Raw genomic sequence first — 23,479 nt, 5'->3', positions numbered from 1 at the left:
CTCATTCAAACTTATAGTCAAGGGCCAGGCTTGTATTCATTACAGAAACCTAATTCAGGCTCAAATAATTATTTATATACCAGATTAAGATAAAGACTATGAAAATACAGTTTACAGAAAAGGAAATTTAAACAGTTCCTAAATCTATGAAAATGCTTAACTTACTCATGATATAAAATAAAACTACACTCTAATGCCATTTTTTACCTGTAGAATTATTAAGAATTGAAATGCTAGATGTGTTAGATAATATACTATATTAGTGAGGCTGGGAGGAAGTAGACCTTTTCATACATTGCTGGTAGGAGTGTATATTAATACAGTTTCTATGGAAATTAATTTGGCAAAATGTATTCAATTTTCATCAGTAGTAACTGATTAAGTACACTGAGATGCATAAAATGAAATGAAAAACTTTGTAAATAATAAAGGACACACTTCATCTAATGAAATGTAAACATTTACAAGATGTATTGCTAAGTGAAAAAAATCCAATTGCAAAGCATTATATATAGTAGTCTACCATTTATATAAAAACAAGGAGTGGACAAATAACTATATATATATATATATGTGTGTGTGTGTGTGTGTGTATGTGTCTGTATATATATATGTATACATATATATGTGTATATGTGTGTGTGTGTGTATGTATATATATATATATATATATATATATATATATATATTACATTAAAATTTCTGGAAGGACATACAAGAACTAAATATTAGTAAGAAGTGACAGAAGATAAAAGTAGGCGGGAGTGAATATATCACTCATTCAAAAATTAGCTAACAAATAATTTTATAATAGAATAAATAGAGCTTCTGGTCACTACAAAAATTGCACTTGTTTTAATGTGTATCTCCCCATATTCCTTCAAATATAATACAGAACAACAAAAGAACAAACTACACGTAACTACACTCCAAGCATAACTGGAAGACAGAGAACATTCAAAGTCCAAATTACTTTTACATGTATATAATATATATTATACATATACATTTACATATATGTACATATATGTATATTTAAATGAGCTGTCACTCATGCTCTTCCTGTAAGTCTACAAGCCTTCTTCTAGACTTGTACACTTACACTACAGGAAAAACTGCTGGAAAGAGAGTAGAAGAAAGCTAGTAATGGGTCAAAGATCGATAGAAAACCAATACCAGATAGGAGAAAGTTCACCCTTATGTTGAAATGATTGGAAAAATATGCTGGTAGATAAGAGCACTGACCACGTTAAAGAGATTTAAAAATCCACACAACTCCAGGTGGCAGTCTTTGTAAGACATTGCTTCTGGGGGAGAAAAAAACAAAAAGATAAGGGAAAGGTACTTTTGGAGATTGGGTAGTGAAGTATAAAGGAAGCAAAAAGAAATGTTAGGGTCTTACAATCCAAAAAGTAATCCAAAACTGGAGGACACACCATCCCTCCCCCACCTTACTCAGCAACCCCCCCCCCCCACACACACAAAATTCATTAAACAAGGTGGGTTCTGCCACACTGACAGAAGAGGGCACCATTGAACTAAAAATATTGGAAGCCACCACAGATTCACAAAATAAATAAGAGAACAGTGAATAAATCTATTCAAAGCTGCCATAAGATAATAAAATAAGAATAAAAATATCTCATTTGATGAGAAGTTGTCCCAGAGAGCATGAAGAAGATAAATTGCAATAAGAGAATTCCAAATTGAACTTAGAATTCTAAACAAGTACTTACAGATATGAAAACATTAAAGACAGAAATAGACAAAAAGTAGAATTCTAAACAAGTACTTACAGATATGAAAACATTAAAGACAGAAATAGACAAAAAGTAGTTAAAAGGAATTGATTAAACTCAATAAATAAATAAAGAAAAAGAGAAAATTATCATAAATATGATTATACAGGGTACTCAAGGGAAAACAGACTGAAGTTAAATTTTTATGACACATTGAAATAGGAAAAAAAATGAAAAGTGACACACAAAAATAAAAAGGAACAGAGAGAAAGTGGTTGAAATGGAAGACAGGCAAAGGAGAGAGAGAGAGAGAGTGTATAAATTGGAGTCCTTAAAACAGAAAAAGGAAACAATGGGATAGAATTAACTCACAACTGTAATCCAAAATTTTTTTCTAGTTACAAATGAAGATCTGAGCTAATATATTGAAAAGGTTCAGTGTGTACTTGAGAAAATGGGCCCAGAATGGCCAGCTTTGAGACATGTCCAAGTAAACTTTTAGATTCTAAGATCTAGAAAAAAATTTTCTTAAAGGCACTTTTTCAAAAATATCAAATGACTTGTAAGGAGGGAAAAATAGCCTGGAGTCAGGCTTCTCCAAAACAACTTACAAAATAATAGAGATCGACAGCATAAAAATGAAACAAAACAAAAAACTAGGAAGAAATTGTAAACCAAAGATTTTGTATTCAGATCTTAAGAAAATAGAAAAACAATCTGCTGGAGGTAGGATTTATTTAAATAAAGAGATAACTGAGAAAACTTCAGCAAAGTGGTTTATGGTAAACATTTAATATATTTTATTGTACCTCTAAGACTAAAACAAATATAGGTAAGGGATGGATGTATAATTAGAAATATTATAATTCTGACAATGTAGAAATGATGTGAATAAAATATGGGAGGATTAAAGAGAGTTAAAAATAAATAGAAAAGAAGAATAAGGTCTTGGTAGTATATTCTCTATATGGGAGTTTAATGAACCATTAAATCCTAACAAATCAGATAATAACAGGCAACTAAAAAACTAAAAAGTTTTTTGCTATATATAGCCAGATAAAGGGCTAATATCCTGAATGTATAAAAAAACTCTTAAATGAGAGGGAAGAAATACCAAATGCCTGATAGAAAAGTAGGTAAAAGATAATTAACAATTTACAAAAAGAGATGTAAAAACCACCCTAATTAAAAGCCATTCAACCTCATTCCTAAATAGAAGAGATATAAATTGAAATTACACAAATATACCATTTTCATCTTTCAGATTGGCAAAATTAAAAACTATGAAAACATATTTGTTGGGAAAGCTGTCTGCAATCCAGCACTCATATATTGCTAGTGAGACAATTTCAAACATGCAAATCAGTACAACCTGTGGAGAAGGGGATTTGGCAATAGCTAACAAAAGCACTTATGCATTTATCTTTCAACCCACATAGCCCTTTATAGGAATGTATCCTTAACGTATACACCCAACAATTTGAAAATATATATGCACAAGGTTATTGACTACAACTTTGTTTGTAATTACAAAATATGAGAAACAACCTAAATGCCCCTATATAGAGGAGGGGTTGAACAAATTATGGTATTTCTCTCCAAAAGAATACTATGCAGCTGTAAAAAGAAAGAGGAAAATCTTCAAGCTCATAGAGAATGATTTGGAGTATACATGATTTATTGAAAAGCAAAATAGTAAAGAGTGTCTGGCATTTACTGAATTGTGTAAGAAAAAAAATATTTGCTTATTCAAGTATTCCAAAACACAGGAAGCATAACCAAAGACTGTGATAGTTACCCCCAGGGGTGGTTAGGAATGGGGTAGAAAAGAATGGGAGCTATACAAATGGAATAGAATGTATGGGTTAGGGGAGAGACAGTTCTCTAATTTGCACTACGTCATAGTTCTCAGTTTCAGCACCAACATGATGTTTCACATTCTAGAATGAATGAATGAATGAATGAATGAATGAATGAATGAAACCAATAAGGGTTGGGCAGGGGAGACCACAATGTATCCAACAGAAACAAATGAGAGCCTAATTGTATTCCAAATGAGTAATATAACTACACTGAGTGGGAGTGAGATGGATTAATTCTGGGAACTTTTGTGCACTATATTTTGATTATATACCATAAGGTTACATAAAAAATAACTATAAACAAATATTGATTCTAGTTACTAGGTTTGTTTTTCATAGGTGTTTAGGTTAACAATTATGAAATATTTGAAGTATATTCTAGTACTGAGCAAATAGGTAAATATAGTGTTGGTTATAAGAGCCAGCTTTCTAATTGTCACAGAAGCAAATTACAGAAATGGAAAGGAAGAAGACTGAAGCTTTTGATGTTATATTGGAATTGGAGGTGTCAGTGTGAACTCATGGTTTTAAAATATAATGATAGATATAGAAATAGTTATCGATGCATATATATATTTAGATATTTTCTATCTCTGTGCACTGAGATGACCTCAACATAATACACTGTAGTACTAATAAGCATCCCTAGCACCCAGATACTGGTTTCTAAATACCATTCTTCACTAAAAAGAACCAGGGATTGTTAGAAAAATAACTGATTCCGGAGGTAGTGTAGCAAAAGTTGAAGTTGAAATTAGAATAACTTTTTTGTGTGGGTGCCAGTAGGTAAAGAAGTGCTCAAATAGTGATAGACACATAGCATAAAGGCACAGGAACTAGTTTGAAGAGCTCTCACTGGCCAAATCTTGGACAATTGAGCATCAAAATGTATTAAAATCCATAAATTTTTACATATATAAATACATAAATGAATATATAAATAAAATGAGGATACAATAACTTCCTTTCCAATTGTAAAATATCAAATAGTAAATATAGAAGAGTGATGGAATTGTAAAAAAAAATGAATCAACCATAGTAATACATGTTTCCATTAAGAATCATCAATAGGGGGAGCCAAGATGGCAGAACAGCATGGAAGTGTTTTGTGTGTCTCACGTCCATGAAATACAGCCAGACCAATACTAAACCATCCTGTAAACCTAGAAAACTGATCTGAGGATTAACACAATGGTCCACACAACCTGAACCACAGAATTCAGCAGGTGTGTGGCACAGAGAGGTGAACTTGGGGAGAGAGAAGCCACGGAGGGCAGGGAGCCACTTTTGTGTGTGGTGAGAGGACGGAGACGGGTGTGTGTGTGTGGGGTGTGTGGGGGGATAATGTGGGAAAAGCACCCCTCCCCAAAAGCAGCTGGAGACAAAGTGTAAAATTGGAAACAGCTGCAGGGACTGAACTAAAAAGAGAGACAGGAGAAAGGAGAGGGTTTAAATTCCATTAAGACTGTAAACAGGGGGAGCACAGAGTGTGAAACTCCACAGCTTGATACCTGGTGGTGCTCTGGTGGGAAGGGCAAATCCCCAGAACCAGAGTGGGGTCCAGAAGGTTCTCGGGCCACATGGGGAGAAGTGGTTCCACTGCTGGAAGGACATTTGGTAGAGACTGTGAGACCACCAGGTTCCAACAGACCCCAGAGAACAGCCACATTTGCTGGTGCTGGAACAAGGTCATTAAGGGTGAAGCCTGGTGCCAGGTGTGTGTTGTGATTTTTCATAATCTATGAAGCTGCAGCTGCACTATCTTGCAGACTTTTTCTGGGGCGGGCTGGCACCTGACCACAGTCTCTGGGCATTGGCAGCAGCATGGTATCGTGAACATTCCTGGGTGCGGCTGGCACCCCGCCATTGCTCGGTAAGACCCTCCACAGGGGGCGGAACTGGTCAAAGCCACAGTCCCTCAGAAGTAAGGGGCTGGGGAAGACAGCCGCATCTGAGACAAAGCTCAGGAGAGAGGTACTACCTGGGGCTTGGTCATGGACAGTGTAAAAGCGGGGAGTGGATGAAAGCCAAAGACAAAGGATAGGTGCACAACTGCTGATGGGGAGAACAGAGTTCCCATATTACAGACTGGGTAGCTGGGTGGCGCCATTTTCACCGCTCCCACACATGCGCATACACCTAGAAGCACCACAACAATCCACTCCAGTAGGCTAGCAGCACCATCTAGGGGAGAATGGGCCATATGCTAAGCCCGCCCAACTGGGCCATCCTCGCTCTTCAAGAACACAAGTCTCACCAACTGCTTAGTGTATGGACTATAAAGCGCTTCATAGCTTGACTTGTAGGGGAAAACGAAATAATTTTAGTAGTATTTCAGTCTGTTAGCAGGTCCATCTATTCAATTTTCTTTCTTTCTTTTTCTTTCCTCTTTTTCATTTCTTTTCTTTTTTTGAATACAGAAAGAGAAAAAATTCATTTTTATTTTCAATTTTTATTAAAAATATTTTTCTTTAAATTTTTTTACTATATTTTTTACTTTGTGTAAATTTTTTCAAATTCTGTTTTATTTCCATCATTTCATTTCAGTCTACTTCAGTGTATTGATTTTTTCAAATTTTCAAATGACTTCCTTTTTTCTTTCTTTTTTCTCTTTTCTTTTCTTTTTCTTGAATACAGAAAGAGACAAAATTCAATTCTATTTTCAATTTTTATTTAAAACATTTTTCTTTAGGGTGACCGGTTAGCTCACTTGGTTAGAGCGTGGTGCTAATAAAACATTTTTCTTTAATATTTTTCTACTATATTTTCTACTTTTCTGTAAATTTTTTCAAATTCTATTTTACTTTCATCATTTCATTTTAGTCTACTGCAGTGTATTCATTTTTGTATTCAAATTTTCAAATGATTTCCTTTTTTTTCTTTTTTCCCACTTTTCTCTCTAATCTATCAAGCCACTTTCAACACTCAGAACAAAACACATGTAGGATCTAGCATCATTTATTCTATTTTTTGTGTTGTGTGTATTTTTAATTTTTTAATTTTAATATTTTTTCAAGTTTTAATTTTTTTATTTTAATTTTTTCTACATCATTAATTCCTTTTCTCCCTTCAAAAGGGCAAAACAAATGAATTAACCCCAAAAGAAATAGCAGGAAGAAATGACAGCCAGGGACTTAACCAACACAGATGCAAGCAAGATGTCTGAACCAGAATTTAGAATCATGATAATAAGAATACTATCTGGAGATGAAAATAGACTACAGTCCCTCTCTGTGGAGATAAAAGAAGTAAAAACTAGTCAGGATGAAATAAAAAATGCTGTAACGGAGCTGCAATCATAAATGGATGCTGCAGCAGCAAGGATGGATGAGGTAGAACAGAGAATCAGTGATATACAGGACAAACTTATGGAGAATAATGAAGCAGGAAAAAAAAGGGGAGATTAAGGCAAAGGAGCATGATTTAATAATTAGAGAAATCAGTGACTCATTAAAAAGGAACAACATCAGAATCATAGGGGTCCGAGAAGAAGAAGAGAGAGAAATAGGGGTAGAAGGGTTAGGTGAGCAAATCATAGTGGAAAACTTTCCTAACCTAGGGAAAGACACAGACAACAAAATCCTGGAAGCACAGAGGATTCCCATTAGATTCAACAAAAACCGACCATCAATAAGGCATATCAAAGTTAAATTCACAAAATACTCAGGCAAGGAAAGAATCATGAAAGCAGCAAGGGAAAAAAAAGTCCTTAACCTACAAGGGAAGACAGATTAGGTTTGAAGCAGACCTATCCACAGAATCTTGGCAGGCCAGAAAAGACTGACATGATATATTCAATGTGCTGAATCAGAAAAACATGCAGCCAAGAATTCTTTATCCAGAAAGGCTGTCACTCAAACTAGAAACTAAAAGTTTCTGAGACAAACAAAAATTAAAGGAGTTTGTGACCACTAAACCAGCCCTGCAAGAAATTTTAAGGAGGACTCTCTGGGGGGAGAAAAGATGAAAATATAAATAAATAAATAAATAAATAAATAAATAAATAAATAAATAAATAAATATTGATATTGATATTGAAACAAAGATATTGAGATCATACCATGCATATTTTCAGACCACAATGCTATGACTCTCGAAATCAACCACAAGAAAAAAATTTGGAAAGTAACAAATACTTGGAGACTGAAGAACATCCTACTAAAGAATGAATGGGCTAACCAAGCAGTTAAAGAGGAAATTAAAAAGTACATGGAAGCCAATGAAAAAGATAACATCATGACCCAAAATCTCTGGGACGCAGCAAAGGGGAAAGTCACAAGAGGAAAGTATAATGCAATCCAGGCCTTCCTAAAGAAGGAAGAAAGATCTCAGATACACAACCTAACATTATGCCTTAAGGAGCTGGAAAAACAACAGCAAATAAAACACAAAACCAGCAGAAGACAGGAAATAATAAAGATTAGAGCAGAAGTTAATGCTATCGAAACCAAAAAACAGTAGTACAGATGAATGAAACCAGAAGCTGGTTCTTTGAAAGAATTAACAAAATTGATAAACCACTAGCCAGTTTGATCAAGAAGAAAAAGGAAAGGACCCAAACAAATAAAATCAAGAATGAAAGAGGAGAGATCACAACAAACACAGCAGAAATAAAAACAATAATAAGAGATTATTATGAGCAATCATATGCCAATGAAATGGACAATCTGGAAGAAATGGACAAATTCCTAGAAACATATACACTACCAAAACTGAAACAGAAGAAATAGAAAATTTGAACAGACCCATAACCAGTAAGGACATCAAACCAATAATCAAAAATCTGCCAAAAAACAAGAGTCCAGGGCCAGATGGCTTTCCAGGGGAATTCTACCAAACATTTAAGGAAGAGTTAACACCTATTCTCTTGAAGCTGTTCCAAAAAATAGAAATGGAAGGAAAACTTCCAAACTCTTTGTATGAAGCCAGCATTACCTTGATTCCAAAGCCAGACAGAGACCCCACTAAAAAGGAGAACTATAGACCACTTTACCTGATGAACATGTATGCAACAATACTCAACAAGATGTTAGCCAACCGGATCCAATAATACACTAAAAAAATTATCCACCATGACCAAGTGGGATTTATACATGGGATGCGGGGCTGGTTCAATATCTGCAAAACACTTAACATGATTCATCACATCAATAAAAGAAAGGACAAGAACCATATGATCCTCTCAATAGATGCAGAGAAAGCATTTGACAAAATACAACATCGTTTCTTGATAAAAGCCCTCAAGAAAGTAGGGATAGCAGGAGCATACCTCGAGATCATAAAAGCCATATATGAATGACCCAACGCTAATATCATCCTCAATGGGGAAAAACTGAGAGCTTTCCCCCTAAGGTCAGGAACAAGACAGGGATGCCCATTGTCGCCACTGTTATTCAACATGGTACTGGAAGTCTTAGCCTCTGCAATCAGAGAACACAAAGAAATAAAAGGCATCTAAATCAGCCAGGAGGAGGTCAAACTTTCACTCTTCGCAGATGACATGATACTATATATGGAAAATCCAAAAGATTCCACCAAAAAACTGCTAGAACTGATTCAGAATAGCTATCATTAACAACTCAGGCAACAACTGATGTTGGTGACGATGTGGAGAAAGAGGATCTCTTTTGCACTGCTGGTGGGAATGCAAGCTGGTGCAGCCACTCTGGAGAACAGTATGGAGGTTCCTCAAAAACTAAAAATAGAACTATCCTACGACCCAGCAATTGCACTATTAGGCATTTATCCATGGGATACAGGTGTGCTGTTTCGAAGGGACACACGCACCCCCATGTTTATAGCAGCACTCTCAACAATAGCCAAAGTATGGAAAGAGCCCAAATGTCCATCGATGGATGAATGGATAAAGAAGATGTGGTATATGTATATACAATGGAGTATTACTCGGTAATCAAAAAGAATGAAGTCTTGCCATTTGCAACTACATGGATGGAACTGGAGGGTATTATGCTAAGTGAAACTAGTCAGAGAAAGACAAAAATCATATGATTGCACTCATATGAGGACTTTAAGAGACAAAACAGATGAACATAAGGGAAGGGAAACAAAAACAATATAAAAACAAGGAGGGGGGACAAAACAGAAGAGACTCATAAATATGGAGAACAAACTGAGGGCTACAGGAGTGGTTGTGGGAGGGGGGATGGGCTAAATTGGTAAGAGACATTAAAGAATCTACTCCTGAAATCATTGTTGCACTATATGCTAACTAATTTGGATATAAATTTATGAAAATAAAAAATAAAACAAGTTAACAAAAAATAAAATGAATGATTGCTTTTTAAAAAGAAATAAATAAAAACTTAAGAAAAACAAACTAAAATTTGAGCAAAAAATATGAAGACACTTTAGGAAGGAAGGAGGATATGCGTATAATAAATGAGTACAAGAAAAGATTCTGAACATCATCAGTCACTAGGCAGTTATCAAATGAAACCCCACTGAAACACCACTAGCTAAAATTAAAGAGACTGGCCATACCAAATTTTGGTGATGATATGGAGTAACCGGAATTCTCATTTCCTAACGCTAGTAATTTTATTTTTTTTTTTTTTAATTTTTTTTCAACGTTTTTTTTTTTTATTTATTTTTGGGACAGAGAGAGACAGAGCATGAACAGGGGAGGGGCAGAGAGAGAGGGAGACACAGAATCGGAAACAGGCTCCAGGCTCTGAGCCATCAGCCCAGAGCCCGACGCGGGGCTCGAACTCACGGACCGCGAGATCGTGACCTGGCTGAAGTCGGACGCTTAACCGACTGCGCCACCCAGGCGCCCCAACGCTAGTAATTTTAAATAGTACAGGCACTTTGGAAAACACTTTGAAAGTTTTTTTTTTGTTTGTTTGTTTTACATTGAGGTGAAATTCATATAACAACATTAATGCATTTAAGAGTCCAATCCAATAGAATATTCGTTTTTCTTAATTTTTTCATTTGAGTATAGTTGACACACAGTGTTACATTAATGTCAGGTGTATAGCATTGTCATTCAACTTCTCTGTACATTATGCTATATTCACTTCAAGGGTAGCTATCATCTGTCACTATACAACACTATTGCAGTGTCATTGACCATATTCCTTATGCTGTGCCTTGTATTCCACAGTGGCTGCAGCATTTTATAATCCTTCCAACAATGTATTAGGGTTCCAATTCTCCTTATCATCATAAAAACGTATTTTCCATTTTTTTAATTATAGCTATCCTATTGGATAAGAAGTGGCATCTCATTGTGGATCTGTTGTGCCAGCATTAAAAAAAAAAATTACACATACACCTACCATACCCTCTAGCCATTTGCAATATTATAAATTTCCCCAAAAGAAATGAAAGCATTTATTCACAGAAAAACTTGTATAAGAATGTTTGTGGCAGTTTTATTTGCTATAGACCAAACCTACAAGCAACCCAAATGCCCACCAAAGGTGAATGGATAAGCAAATTACAGTATATCCATATATTGGAATACTAATGAGCAACATGGATGTATTTTTAAAATGCTGATAGAAGGAAACCAGTGTATTTCATTTACATAATGGGCTAAGAAAGCACATCAGGTGTTCCCTGTAGTTGTAGATTTAGGGGTGAAGAGAGGAAGGCATTACAAAGGGACTTGAGGAAGTGATGGTTAGGTTCATTATCTTGATTATGATGATGATTTTACAGGAGTAAGCATATATCAAAACCCATAAAATTTTCCACTTTTAATAAGTGCAATTTATTCCAAATAAATTATTCTAAAAAATGCAGACACCAGATTAAATCATGCATTCTTTCCTTTCTCCCCTTCTTACTAGTTCCGTATTCTAGTGAAGATACTCTATCCTTTCTAGCAGAGCATTCCAAGTCTTTCCTAGAATAGTTCTGATCTAGAGTTTTAAGCTTAAACATTCTTTATATCCCTTTAAAGATTTTATACTCTATCCCATATGAGGATGCCCATCTAATGCTATGCTCTCCTGCTTATTTTTGTTCCTTCAGTGTTTTCTTTTGAAATCCTCCCAGATTAATCACAAATGTCTTTTTCATACAGGCAGTGCAGTTTTAAGAAAGAGGAAGATGCTGTGATAAGAAAGACTGGTTCAAATTCCAATCTACCACTTGTTAGCTTTTGGGAAAATTACATAAACCTCTCTCAGTTTCAGTTTCTCAACATGGAAAATTGAGAGGATGTCATTTTCTTAACTTTTCTGGAGGCCAAATGGAAATAATATTGAGAGTTTTAATTCTTTTCCCTCCTTTCCGTTTCTCCGAATTTATTTGATACTTTCTCTGTGATTCTACAAAGGGAGACTTCTAAAGGTTTGTTTCAGATAAGGAATTAAAGGAAGTTTGTGGATCCTGCCCAAATGTAGGTCTGAATTTATGAATGAAAACTAGAACTCCCATAAACCAATCAGTCATTAAATAGACAGAAAAACTACTGGCTTTTAACATTTCTTATAGCATTTTATGTACGCCCTTATACTACTGTAAGCACACAGAACAGTTACTTAATTGATGAGCTTCAGTGAGTGAGAGAATGAAAATTGAATGACATATTGATGAATAGATTCAGGATAGAAACTTTTATCTGTGTAGTTTCTGGGTCAAATAGAAAAGCTGACTGCTCATTATTTTACATTAGAACTCTTGCAATATATAGAAACATTTTTCTTAGGTATTTCAACACCTTTCACAGAGTTGACTATTGAATATAGATGTCAATAAAAGAAGTGGTTACATTTTTAAACAAGTTAATTAGATTTCATCAATATTTCATCTGTATTTTCATAGCAATGAAAGGTTATTTAATTTTATTGGTGGGGAGTCTAAATTAACACAAAGTAATAAAGTTTTTGTTCATGAAATACTTGCACTCTGACAAAGAACTGTGAAAACAGATGAACTCTGAAGTCTCAGTGGCTAAACACAATAGAATTCTATTTCTCACTCAAGTTACATATCTAACACTGGTCAGCAGAGCAGCTCTGATCCACATAGTCACTCAGAGTCTGAGGATGACACACTCTAGCATCTCAGTACAGGACCTCCATATTTTTACATTAGATGTGAGAGAACAGAGAACCCATGCCCTCTCTTGTTTGCTCTTAGAAGTGTTAAAGACCCTTGGACAGAACATTGTTGGTACACAGTTCTCCTTGGGTATCTTATGTTTCTGCACATCTTGCAAACAGAATTGACTTCTTTTGTTCTGGACTATCTCTCCAAAGATATTTGTACAGTGAATAGCTTTAGAAAGATACGTTTCTCACTCTGGAGTGAGGCGCAGACATGCTTATATCCCAGTATAAAAACTTTGGGTTTCCTAAATTCAGGGTTTCCCTCCTTGTAATACAACCTATGGGCATCCATCAGGGACCATTTGTAGTGCCCTTATGGGACTTGAGGTAAGGGAAATTAATGCAAAAAAATGCTGGTACTCTGGCTCTTGCTATTGCTGCAATAATCTTCACTTCTCTGCTCTGGAGTCTTGTTTTCTTCCACCAGCATATGTAAGACTGGTGATTGAACTTACTACCTTGTAGGTAGGGTAAAATTTCAGACCCATCTTGATTCCTGACAAATGTATATAATAAACATATCTTATACACAACTGAAAATGGTTAATAAGAACTCTAAAGATTCATTATTTAATAGATGTATGTACCTAGTATAGTGAGATATGATACCAGGTATTAGAGAGTGTGAAGATAAAAAGATTGCCTTTGTACTTGGGTTTCTTATTGTCTATTTGGAAGACATATATGGAAACAACTATTACAATACAGTATCAGAACCATTGTAATAGAGTGATGTGCAAAATAAAGTGAGATTTTAAGAGTTAAGAGTGTCTTGGGGCGCCTGGGTGGCGCAGTCGGTTAAGCCTCCAACTTCAGCCAGGTCACGATCTCGCGGTCAGTGAGTTCGAGCCCTGCGTCAGGCTCTGGGCTGATGGCTCAGAGCCTGGAGCCTGTTTCCAATTCTGTGTCTCCCTCTCTCTCTGCCCCTCCCCCATTCATGCTCTGTCTCTCTCTGTCCCTAAAATAAATAAATGTTGAAAAAAAAAATTAAAAAAAAAAAAAAAAAAGAGTGTCTCAGTCCCCTGAGAGGAGGCTTTACATTGAGGAGACAGTATTTTAACTGAAGTGTGAGATGTATACAAGTTCACCAGATAGTCAAGTAAAAGGATAAGACTTCTAGACTGAGGGAAAATTATGACAAAAATCCCTGAGGTATGTCCTGTTTGGGGAACTGCAAGTTGTTCAGCATGGATGAAGTTTTAAGTGCAAGGAAACAGAGGAGGAATATGAAAAGTGTGGCTTGAGAGGTAAGCAGACTGGACTGTGAAGGTTTTTATATGCCACACAGAAGACTTTGGTCATGGTCCTTTAGGCCATGCAGAACTATTTAGTTGCACTTTAAAAATAATAATAAAAGGAATTTGTGGTAATAAGACTTTCAAGAGGATTTTAAGGAGCAAATCTTATTCTTTCTAGAATAATAATTTACTAAATTACTATGCTCACCTTCCTTTGCATATAAGGTCATTCTTTTATTGATGTTCTGAGTTACTTTCTACTTGCAATTAAATAACTTTTCTGTAATATTGCATATTGCCTTAAAGTGGACATTTAAACCTGTTTTGAAATAGCAACTACATAGCCAAGCTATGACACAGCTGTATCCTCAGAAGTGAGTTATATTCATTATATCCTAATGCTAGTGAGAAAAGAGTTGTGACATTTTATTAAAAAAAATTATATTAACTCCTTTTTCAAAGGAGGCACAGTCTTTACTAATTCTATGATTGTTTTTTCTCTTTTGGAAGGCTGATCTTTTAATTTAATTTTTATATACTATTGTGATAAAATGTATTTGGATTTCTTCTAATAATATTTCTGAAAAGACTTAAGATGAAATATAGTTGGCATTCATCTGTATATGTTAAATAGGTTAAATTCAACTTGGTGTTTCAAAAAATAATGTTTACGTTTTCCTTCAAGATATACTGGGGGCTTTTCTCTTGAAGAATAGAGTTTTATGGGGTGCCTGGGTGGCTCAGTTGGTTAAGCATTTGACTCTTGATTTTGGCTCAGGTCATGATCTCACAGTTCATGGGATCTAGCCCCGCATTGGACTCTGCACTGAGAGTGTGGAGCCTGCTTGGAATTACCTCTCTCTTTCCCTCTCTCTCTGCCACTCTTTTGTTCTCTCTCTCTCTCTCTCTCTTTCAAAATAAATAAATAAATAAACTTAAAAAAAAAAAAAAAAAAAGAAGAGAGTTTTCCTTGAAGTAAAGTCAAACAGGTGCTGGAAACCCAGGGCATGCATATATTCCTGGTATTTGTTCAGGCACTTGCCAAGTCCATTCAAGAGTGACATACTGTCCTTTGCTGTTATTAGAATTTACAAATGTAAGGTAGATACCATTCTACATAGCTGCTGACCTTTCGGCTCTTTTTGTTACTCTGGGAAAAAAGAAGTAAAGGAAAAAAATCTATGAGAAGGCAGGACAAGGTATATCTTACAAAATTAGACTGGAGAGCCATGTTGGAGTCATAGAGGTGATGTCATAATATAGTAATCTCTTATTATAGTGTGAAATACTCTATTGACTCTCAAATGATGATTCATCCTGGAGCTTTACTTACATCCCATTAGAAGACTGTCTACCTGTTATGATTTTAAGAACACTACATGGGCGCCTGGGTGGCTCAGTTGGTTAAGCGTCAGACTTTGGCTCAGGTCATGATCTCACAGTTTGTGAGTTCAAGCCCCGTGTCAGGCTCTGTGCTGGCAGCTCAGAGCCTGGAGCCTGCTTCGGATTCTGTGTCTCCCTCCCTCTCTGCCCCTCCCCCACTCATGTGCTGTCTCTCTCTGTCTCAAAAATAAATAAAACATTAAAAAAATTTTTTTTAAAGAATGCTACAAAGGACTTCCTGCCCAGCGATATAGTTTCCTAACTATTCATTGCTATATATTGGTAAACAAATCATTCCACAATTAGTGATGAAGTTTAAGGTACAGATATCCTTAGGTGAGGCATTTCATACCTAATATGTACCTAGGTAAGGCATTTTGTACTTAATATGTCCCTAGGTGAGGCACTGTATACTTACATTGTACTATAAATGCATTGTAAATGCAAATTTTGTTCATTATGGTAAGGATAAGTTACTTGGGTATCAGTTATATGAAGAGGGAGGGGATTTGGAAGATGCAATAAAGGGAAGGTGGAGATTCCAAAGACAAAATGATATTAGCTAATATTTTTGAAGTTTTAAGGAAGTTTAAATGAGTTATCTCCTTTAACCCACCTCAACAACACTGTGAGGTAGTTACTATTCTTACCCCCACTTTAAAAATGTGGCAACTGAAGTACAGGGAAATCAAGTAACTTTTCCAAGGTTACATAATTGGTAAGCTGTTGACATTCTAGTCCAGACTGACACAAGTGCCTGCACTCTTAACCACCATCTTGTACTTCATTTATGTCACAATTTTGTGCATGTATCCTGTGATTGAGAGCTCCCTGCGTGGCACAGAGTGGTTAGCCCAGCAAGCTACAGTCAATTTACCAAAGGAGTGGTTGGGTTTGTATAATAAACATATAAAATAATGTGAGATGATAGAGAAACTCCTTTGTCCCTTCACCAGCTTTCTAAGTTCTTCCTTCATTACTGTAAATAAAAAAAGATTCAGTAAATGTTTGAGTAAATAAATAACTTAAGAATCAAGGTTGTAGTTTGTGTTATAAGATATTGCCAACATACTTATTAAATTTCTAATTTCCTAGAGAGGAGCAGTACCTTAAGCTAGTATTCATATATTTCTCATTGAAAGAAGTAAGGTAAGCTTGATGGAAAAGGCTTTGCATATATGAAAAGAAAGCACTCTGGGGTAGAGGAGATATTCCTCTATTCATTTTTATCTCTTTTTTCCTTTTCTGTGGGCCAAAAGCAAACTGGGTGATTACAGTGAGTTTTCCATTCTTCTATTCTTAAATTTTCCCTTTCTGTGCCAAGAAGATTCTTTTTCTCTAACCTAGGAACAGACCTACCTTCTACTTTGCCCCTTTTCAAGCTAAAGAGTGAGGGGAAAAGTGCTGATATATCAAGATGTTTAAGAAGCCAAGCTTTAAAGTCAAACTTGATTTGGAATCCCGAGTCAACCATTTGCATGACTTTGGGCAAGTTATTAATGATTTGGAAACTTAATTTCCTCTTCTATAAAATAGGTGTATCAAATGTGAGTAGTTACAGCTTTATGTAACAAAACTTTCAACTGTCCATTGGTTCATTTTCCCCACTCATCAATAAGCAGCCGCTGATTTGGGTGCACAAGCTTGAGGATGTCAGGGCCAGCTTCTCGGCCATTCTCTAGGCTGCTCCCCAATTCTTTCACCTCAAGGCAATAAATTGCTGCAATTCGAAGCATTTCATTGTGTTCAAAGCAGGAAGAAGATAGGAGTGGTAGTAATAGTATTGCTGTCTTTCTTTTTATGTTATCAGAAAAGCAAAATTACCTCTAGGAACCCAAATTTCTACTGCCAGAACTGTGTCATGTGGTCACTTCTACCTAAGGAATTTGAGAAAACAAGTATTTAACCCTCCCAATGGGATTCAAAAGTTGATGAGTGAGTCAAACATTTATGTTACAAAGGACAATAATAGAGTATACCTGATTGGTTAAATATTAAATTAGATGTTATATAAAGTGCTAATTCTATGCCTATTGCATAGAAGGTACTAAATAACAGACATCTTTAGTTATCATTGTCATTTCTTATATTATTTTTTTTTTTTTTACCATTACCAGGAAAGTTAACACAAACCCTCCGTAGACTCTCCTCTAGATAAAATCCAAAGTCACAGATTCTGCTATGTCACAGGCTTTTTCATTTTCTGTCCAGGCTCATCTCTGGCAGCTGTTTCACACTTGGTACAGTAATACTAACTGCTTTAGTAAAAACTAACTGCTTGGAATTCTTTCCCATACAGACAATTCTGGTTCCTCTGCTCATTTGTGTCCCAATTCCTTTCCATTCTTATTGGCTTATTTTGCACTGACTCATCCTTTAAAACTTGTATAGGTTTTACCTCTCTGATAGTCATCGACTCCCAGCCCCACCCAAAGCGAGATGAGTGCCCCTCTTCAATACTTTCTAGTACACTGATTGCATCACTATCACAGACTTTACAAGAGAATAGGAATTTTCTTTTGATGGCCTCTTGTGTCCTTAGTACATGATTCTTAAACTCAAATAAATTCTGTTGAATTTTCTTTAATCTTCATTGCCTTCTGCCCAAAACTCTTTATAAACATCTCTCTCATCTCTCCCCTTCTCCCTTCTCTCAAGGGTAATGATCACCTTTTCAAAAAATAATAACTGGATCATGATTTATTTCTTGGTGCTTTAGAAAATAAACATTTACTTGGCTAGCCTGAGCTCCTGTTGATTCTGACTGCCAGTAGCAAGGAGTTAAAAATGGAACTACCTAAACTAGCTAGAGAGAGAATCTCTGTGCTTTGAGCTTTCTGATAGTTCAATTGCCATGGAAACAGCCTTTCCCCTGTGTTAGTTCATTAGGATTTCTTTTTTCCTTAAGTAATTTGGAGGACGGCCATGTTCTACAGTAGACTACTTCGTGGGAAAGATCATACTTGACATCCCTTTCCTTATGCTAAACTCTGCAGCAAACAGAAAAGCAGCATTCCTTCAACATACTACACTCCATTTTAAGGCTGAATTATTACATCAGGTAATTCATTTGATTAAAAATTAATTCGTGCTGGAGTGTGTATATGAAGTAAGAACAGAAATAAATTTCTAAATCAAAATCATTCAATAGCTTTTATTAATCTATGTAGTTAGGCTACAGTCTTACTTTATATTTATATCAGATACAAGTACCACATCCTCTTACAGAGAGAGAATCAGCCTTCCATGATACTGTCCAGGGAAGGAATTCTCTGTCCCTTGAGAATCTCTGAGATGAAATACAGATAAGGTAAAGCTTTTTGTAGATGACTGAAGTTATGTTTTCAACTAGTTTGGGGGGACTTTTTCTCCTGAAATAGGAAGAGTCACAGGACTGTGTTAAAAGTTTTCACCTGATTTTGATCAGGGCAGAATGGCCATAATGGATTCATTTAAATTACAAACTTTGTGGGGCGCCTGGGTGGCGCAGTCGGTTAAGCGTCCGACTTCAGCCAGGTCACGATCTCGCGCTCCGTGAGTTCGAGCCCCGCGTCAGGCTCTGGGCTGATGGCTCAGAGCCTGGAGCCTGTTTCCGATTCTGTGTCTCCCTCTCTCTCTGCCCCTCCCCCGTTCATGCTCTGTCTCTCTCTGTCCCAAAAATTAAAAAAAAAAAAAAAAAAAAAACGTTGAAAAAATAAATTACAAACTTTGTTTCTATGGAGAAAGCTCTAGAATACTATGGTATATGCCTGAGTTTGCTAACAAAGGAATTAGAAAAATTAATCCCTCTCATTTTGTGAGACAGAGATCAGTAATAACTTGATTACAGCTGATTTAAGATGTGACTATTGGACTTTGAAGTTCAGCCTGCCATAGACAAACCTGCAGATTTGGCAAAGTGGGCCTCCGCTTCTGTAATTTCCATAGATTGAATAATTAGGACCTAATCATTTCTTTCTCTGTTAAAACTTATTTTTAGGAAATTATCTGAAACTTCATAATTTGAAGTCCAGATTATTGCTTATAGCTAGAGCATTGTCACTTGAAAAGAAATCAACATTTTTATTTTAAACTGAAGTAAAATTTAGGTAGGAGAGAAGCAGCTATACTCTCCCTTAGCTATAGGTGATAATCATGCCTCTAAATTTGTGATGTTTAGAAATAGAAATAGACATGATTTATTATTAATTAATTAATTAATTTTAAACATTCATTATTCTAAATTCACGTCACTCCAAAGGAAGTTTGGATTCTCATAGAAATGTGATAGCTTTTCTGGTCAATAACCCTTCTGTAAACAACAGTTGGATTATTAAGAAAAAGGAGCTTATGGGGTTGATTAGAACAACTTTGACCACATATTTTGACAAATGAACCTATGGAGACATATTATAATGAGTGGTTTAGAAAGAATCTTCAGAGCTGAAATTCAACACCGGATGTAAACACAGTCCATTTGTCAAAGACTAAGTTTATCAATTACTAAATTAATTCTTTTTTTTTTTTTTTTAATTTTTTTTTCAACTTTTTTTTATTTATTTTTGGGACAGAGAGAGACAGAGCATGAACGGGGGAGGGGCAGAGAGAGAGGGAGACACAGAATCGGAAACAGGCTCCAGGCTACGAGCCATCGGCCCAGAGCCTGATGCGGGGCTCAAACTCACGGACCGCGAGATCGTGACCTGGCTGAAGCCAGACGCTTAACCGACTGCGCCACCCAGGCGCCCCTATTACTAAATTAATTCTATAACAATTGCTAAAACATTGATTTTTTTCCAGCTTTGAGACATAATTGACATATTACATACAAAACATTAATTTAACTTTTCAAAACAAGTGTCATTCATTCAGCATTCAAAAAAAAAAAAAAACCTTTGCTTTTACACTTACTATGGTCCAGGTACTCTGCTAAATGTTAGGAAATAAATATTAATGCCTTACAGAGCCCATAGTCTAAGAGAGGAAACAGAAAAGGAAATAGTTGCAATAAAATGCAGTGAGAGTCTTGCCCAGAAGACTAAAGGCCAAAGTTCATTTTACACAAAAGAATCAGTCCAGGAAGAGATTCTTCTTTGTAATGTATCTTATCTACAGAAAATAGTCAATAAATGTTTTTATAGATGCTTATGATATTAGAACTAAGCACTAGTTTAAATCTGTTATTCTTTTTTTTGTTCTTTCTTACATTTCCAGGCTTAAAATAAAAATCGTTTTGAGGGATATGAAATACATATATAAGTTCTTTATAATTTGTAAACCATGATGCAAATATATGGCATAATTACAAACATTATTTGTCATATCTTTGAATGCAACCGTGCTAGACTGATTTTGGAGACTTGCCTACAATGATCGCTTTTTCTGGAGATATACAACAGGGACCAAAACTATTAGACACAATCAGGCAAGAGAAAGTATTTATGTAATAAATATAAATACATTTCTGGGAGTCCCCTGCTTTTTGAACTGTTTTTTTTTTTCTGAGATAGCCAGTATGCTTGTTTTTCCATAGCAAGGAGACTACTTCACCTCATCAATACCCAGCTTTTGTCTCTCCCTGTCTATTTCCCTCCCCCACCTGTGCACACTCTCCCCACCAAAATACATAAACTTTAAAAAAACAAATAAATAAGTAAATAAATTTATTGTCTCTAAATCACAAACTTCATAGTCAGTCTTTAGATTCAAATCTTTGTAGTTGCAGAATACCCTGCTGATAATTTTTTCTGTGAACATTATCTAATATTAATTTCCCTTTTCCAAGAGTAGCACCAACTCAGTCCCTCCTGACTTTATCATTTATGGACTTTAAACTTCATTTTGCACTTCTTGTTGAGTTCAGCTGCCTCACCTTACCCTTTGCATAGGGTAGCCACCCGAAATAAGTAACATTATTTTTGCTTTGAGAATATGTTAGAAAAGTGTCTCAAGACTGTTAGCTAGGTAGTCACTTCTATATCTAGTTATATAGCAGCCTTCTTAACCATTTAAGTGAATAGAATAAAAAAGCAGCCTCCTTTTATAAAGTGATCTGAATGATGTGATTACTGACAATAAATATAAAAGGAATAAGGTAGGTTGGAGTAACTGTGGAAAGCTTCACAAGGGAGAACAAGTTTGAGATACACTCTGGAGTATGTTGTGTTCTTCATTCACAACTCTTCCTTCTTTCCTCCCTTCCCGTAGCCATGATCCTGCCCTCCTTTATGACAGGATTATACGTACATGTTCCATTGATGTTGGGCTTAGTTATGTTAATTGCTTTCACTCTGAAATGTAGGCGGAAATGGTTGATTTAGTGCTAGTTCTGAACTAGGCCTAAAGAGAAATCGTGTGTTTCTTCTTACTCTCTTGTGTCTCTGCCAGTGCCATGAGAAGAGCGTGTCCCAGTTCACTGAAGGCTATAGAGTGAGTCATCTAGGACAGACTTGAAACCCTGGCAACTTGAAGCCAAACCCACCTGAGCCCAGCAGAGATCAGCCAAACCCAATTGACCTATAGACTTGTGAGGAAAAAAATAAGTATTTGTGGTTATAAGCCACTGAATTTGAGGGCTGTTACTTGATATTATGGCAGCACCACCTGACTAATGCTAACATATTGTAAGAAATGGTTAGGTCATGAACTAGTAGCCTCTTCCTTTCTGTTTCCACTGTTACTGCCTCCATTCAAGCTTTTATCCTGCCTCTTTGGATTGTTTTAAAAGCTTCCTATTTTTTCCCACCTGCATTAGTTAGGGTAGCCCAATAGCTATTAGAAGTTGATCTAAAATTTATAGTGTTTCAAACACAATACAGGTTTACTTCTTGCTCACATTTGTACACTATTATCATAGGTACATGGTTTCCTCCTTCCACACAGTTTTTCAGGGGCCCCGACTCATGGAGGCCTGTCTGTTTTGTGTTGTTTTGTTTCACATTTATCTTATAAGATACATGCAAGAAAGCCAAGAAAATGTAGCTTTAACTGTGGGGACAAGAAAAAAAAATTAACATTCATTATTATGAGCAATTTATTATCTCTGCTATGTCATCACTTATTTAACATGCTTTGATCTAGAGTTATTGGTCATAAAAATTCAATGTGATATTAATTATCTGCTTAAAATCTATGGTCTTAGTTGCCTGCAGTTTCAGCATCAAATTTAGCATATTGTTTCCATATAAACAGTTTCTGGTTTCATCTAGTACTAACACTGAAGAACACATGAAGCTGGCATCTGTTTGATTAATTCAGTACATAGTCCTGTCATACCAAAACATTAACAAGCAATCTAGAAGTTACCTACAGTTTCATGGGAGAGGTAGAGGTCATTCACTGCATGGCAAACAACTCGATAAATACCCATCACGGTTTTCATTCTCTTCCAGTCTTTTGTCAGCTGTGTGACCATTTATGGGCTTTTTTATTTTTTAATCCCTCCCAGCATGAAGGACCTATAGCTTCCCAGTTCCTCTGTTCTATGCCTATAAGTCTCTTTATCCATTCCCTTTCTTATTTATTTATACTAAACTAAATATACCAAACATGCATGGTCATACTCATCAACCCATTCAAGAAAATAATAAAGACTTTTCAGTTGCTGTTTCCACCATCAGAAAGCAGTGAGGGATCACAAATTATATTTTCCCATGATACAAGCAAGACCTCTGTGTTTGGCTCATTTCCCCTTTTAAAAATTTTATCTCCATCTTTTCCCCTTCATGCCTCCTATATTCCAGTCATGCTGACCTCCTCACCATGTCTTGAACACATTTTGGTTTCTTCCTATTTCTGGAGCCTTTATAGAGAGCACATTTTCTTCCCAGAAGCCTTTTTCTTCTACTCTGCATGTCAAGATCCCATAAATATGTTAAGGGCTACTTCAAGTATCTCCTTCACTGGGTAGTCTTCCCTACCTTTATTCCACTGCCCAACCTTCATAGAATTCGTTGTTTTTCTGTGCTCTTGTAAAATTCTGTACATGCCTCTGCTGTATTTATTATATTGTTTAATATGTTATGTATCTAGTTCACCAGAATAGAGACCTTGTCATCTTTGAATTCTTAGCATAGTACCTAACATGTAGCTTGAAACACAGTTTCCCAGTAAATGTTTGTTGATGCAAGAAAAACTTGTCCGAGAGCTGGAAACCTGGCCAAGAGACAGGAGGCTCTCAGTTCATGACCAAAGGT

The 23,479-nt window shown here is 35.8% G+C and overlaps 1 long non-coding RNA gene across 2 annotated transcripts in view; it reads left to right on the top strand.

Annotated features, from left to right (window-relative positions):
• LOC147584056 (uncharacterized) overlaps nucleotides 1-23,479 on the top strand; it is a 314,494-nt gene that overhangs the window by 191,036 nt on the left and 99,979 nt on the right. The window contains exon 4 of one of the 2 annotated variants that reach the window (XR_015240665.1): nucleotides 21,672-23,253. The exons of the other annotated variant lie outside the window; for it this stretch is intronic. This is a non-coding gene — a long non-coding RNA (uncharacterized LOC147584056). Of the gene's footprint in view, nucleotides 1-21,671; nucleotides 23,254-23,479 lie in introns of those variants that run through there. 2 annotated transcript variants of the gene reach the window in all.

Source organism: Puma concolor, chromosome A1, assembly GCF_028749965.1.
Source record: "Puma concolor isolate L17-30 chromosome A1, mPumCon1.1.hap2, whole genome shotgun sequence".
Lineage (NCBI taxonomy): Eukaryota > Metazoa > Chordata > Mammalia > Carnivora > Felidae > Puma > Puma concolor.
Note: the sequence above shows the minus strand (reverse complement) of the source record. Positions and strands in the feature narration are given on the sequence as shown.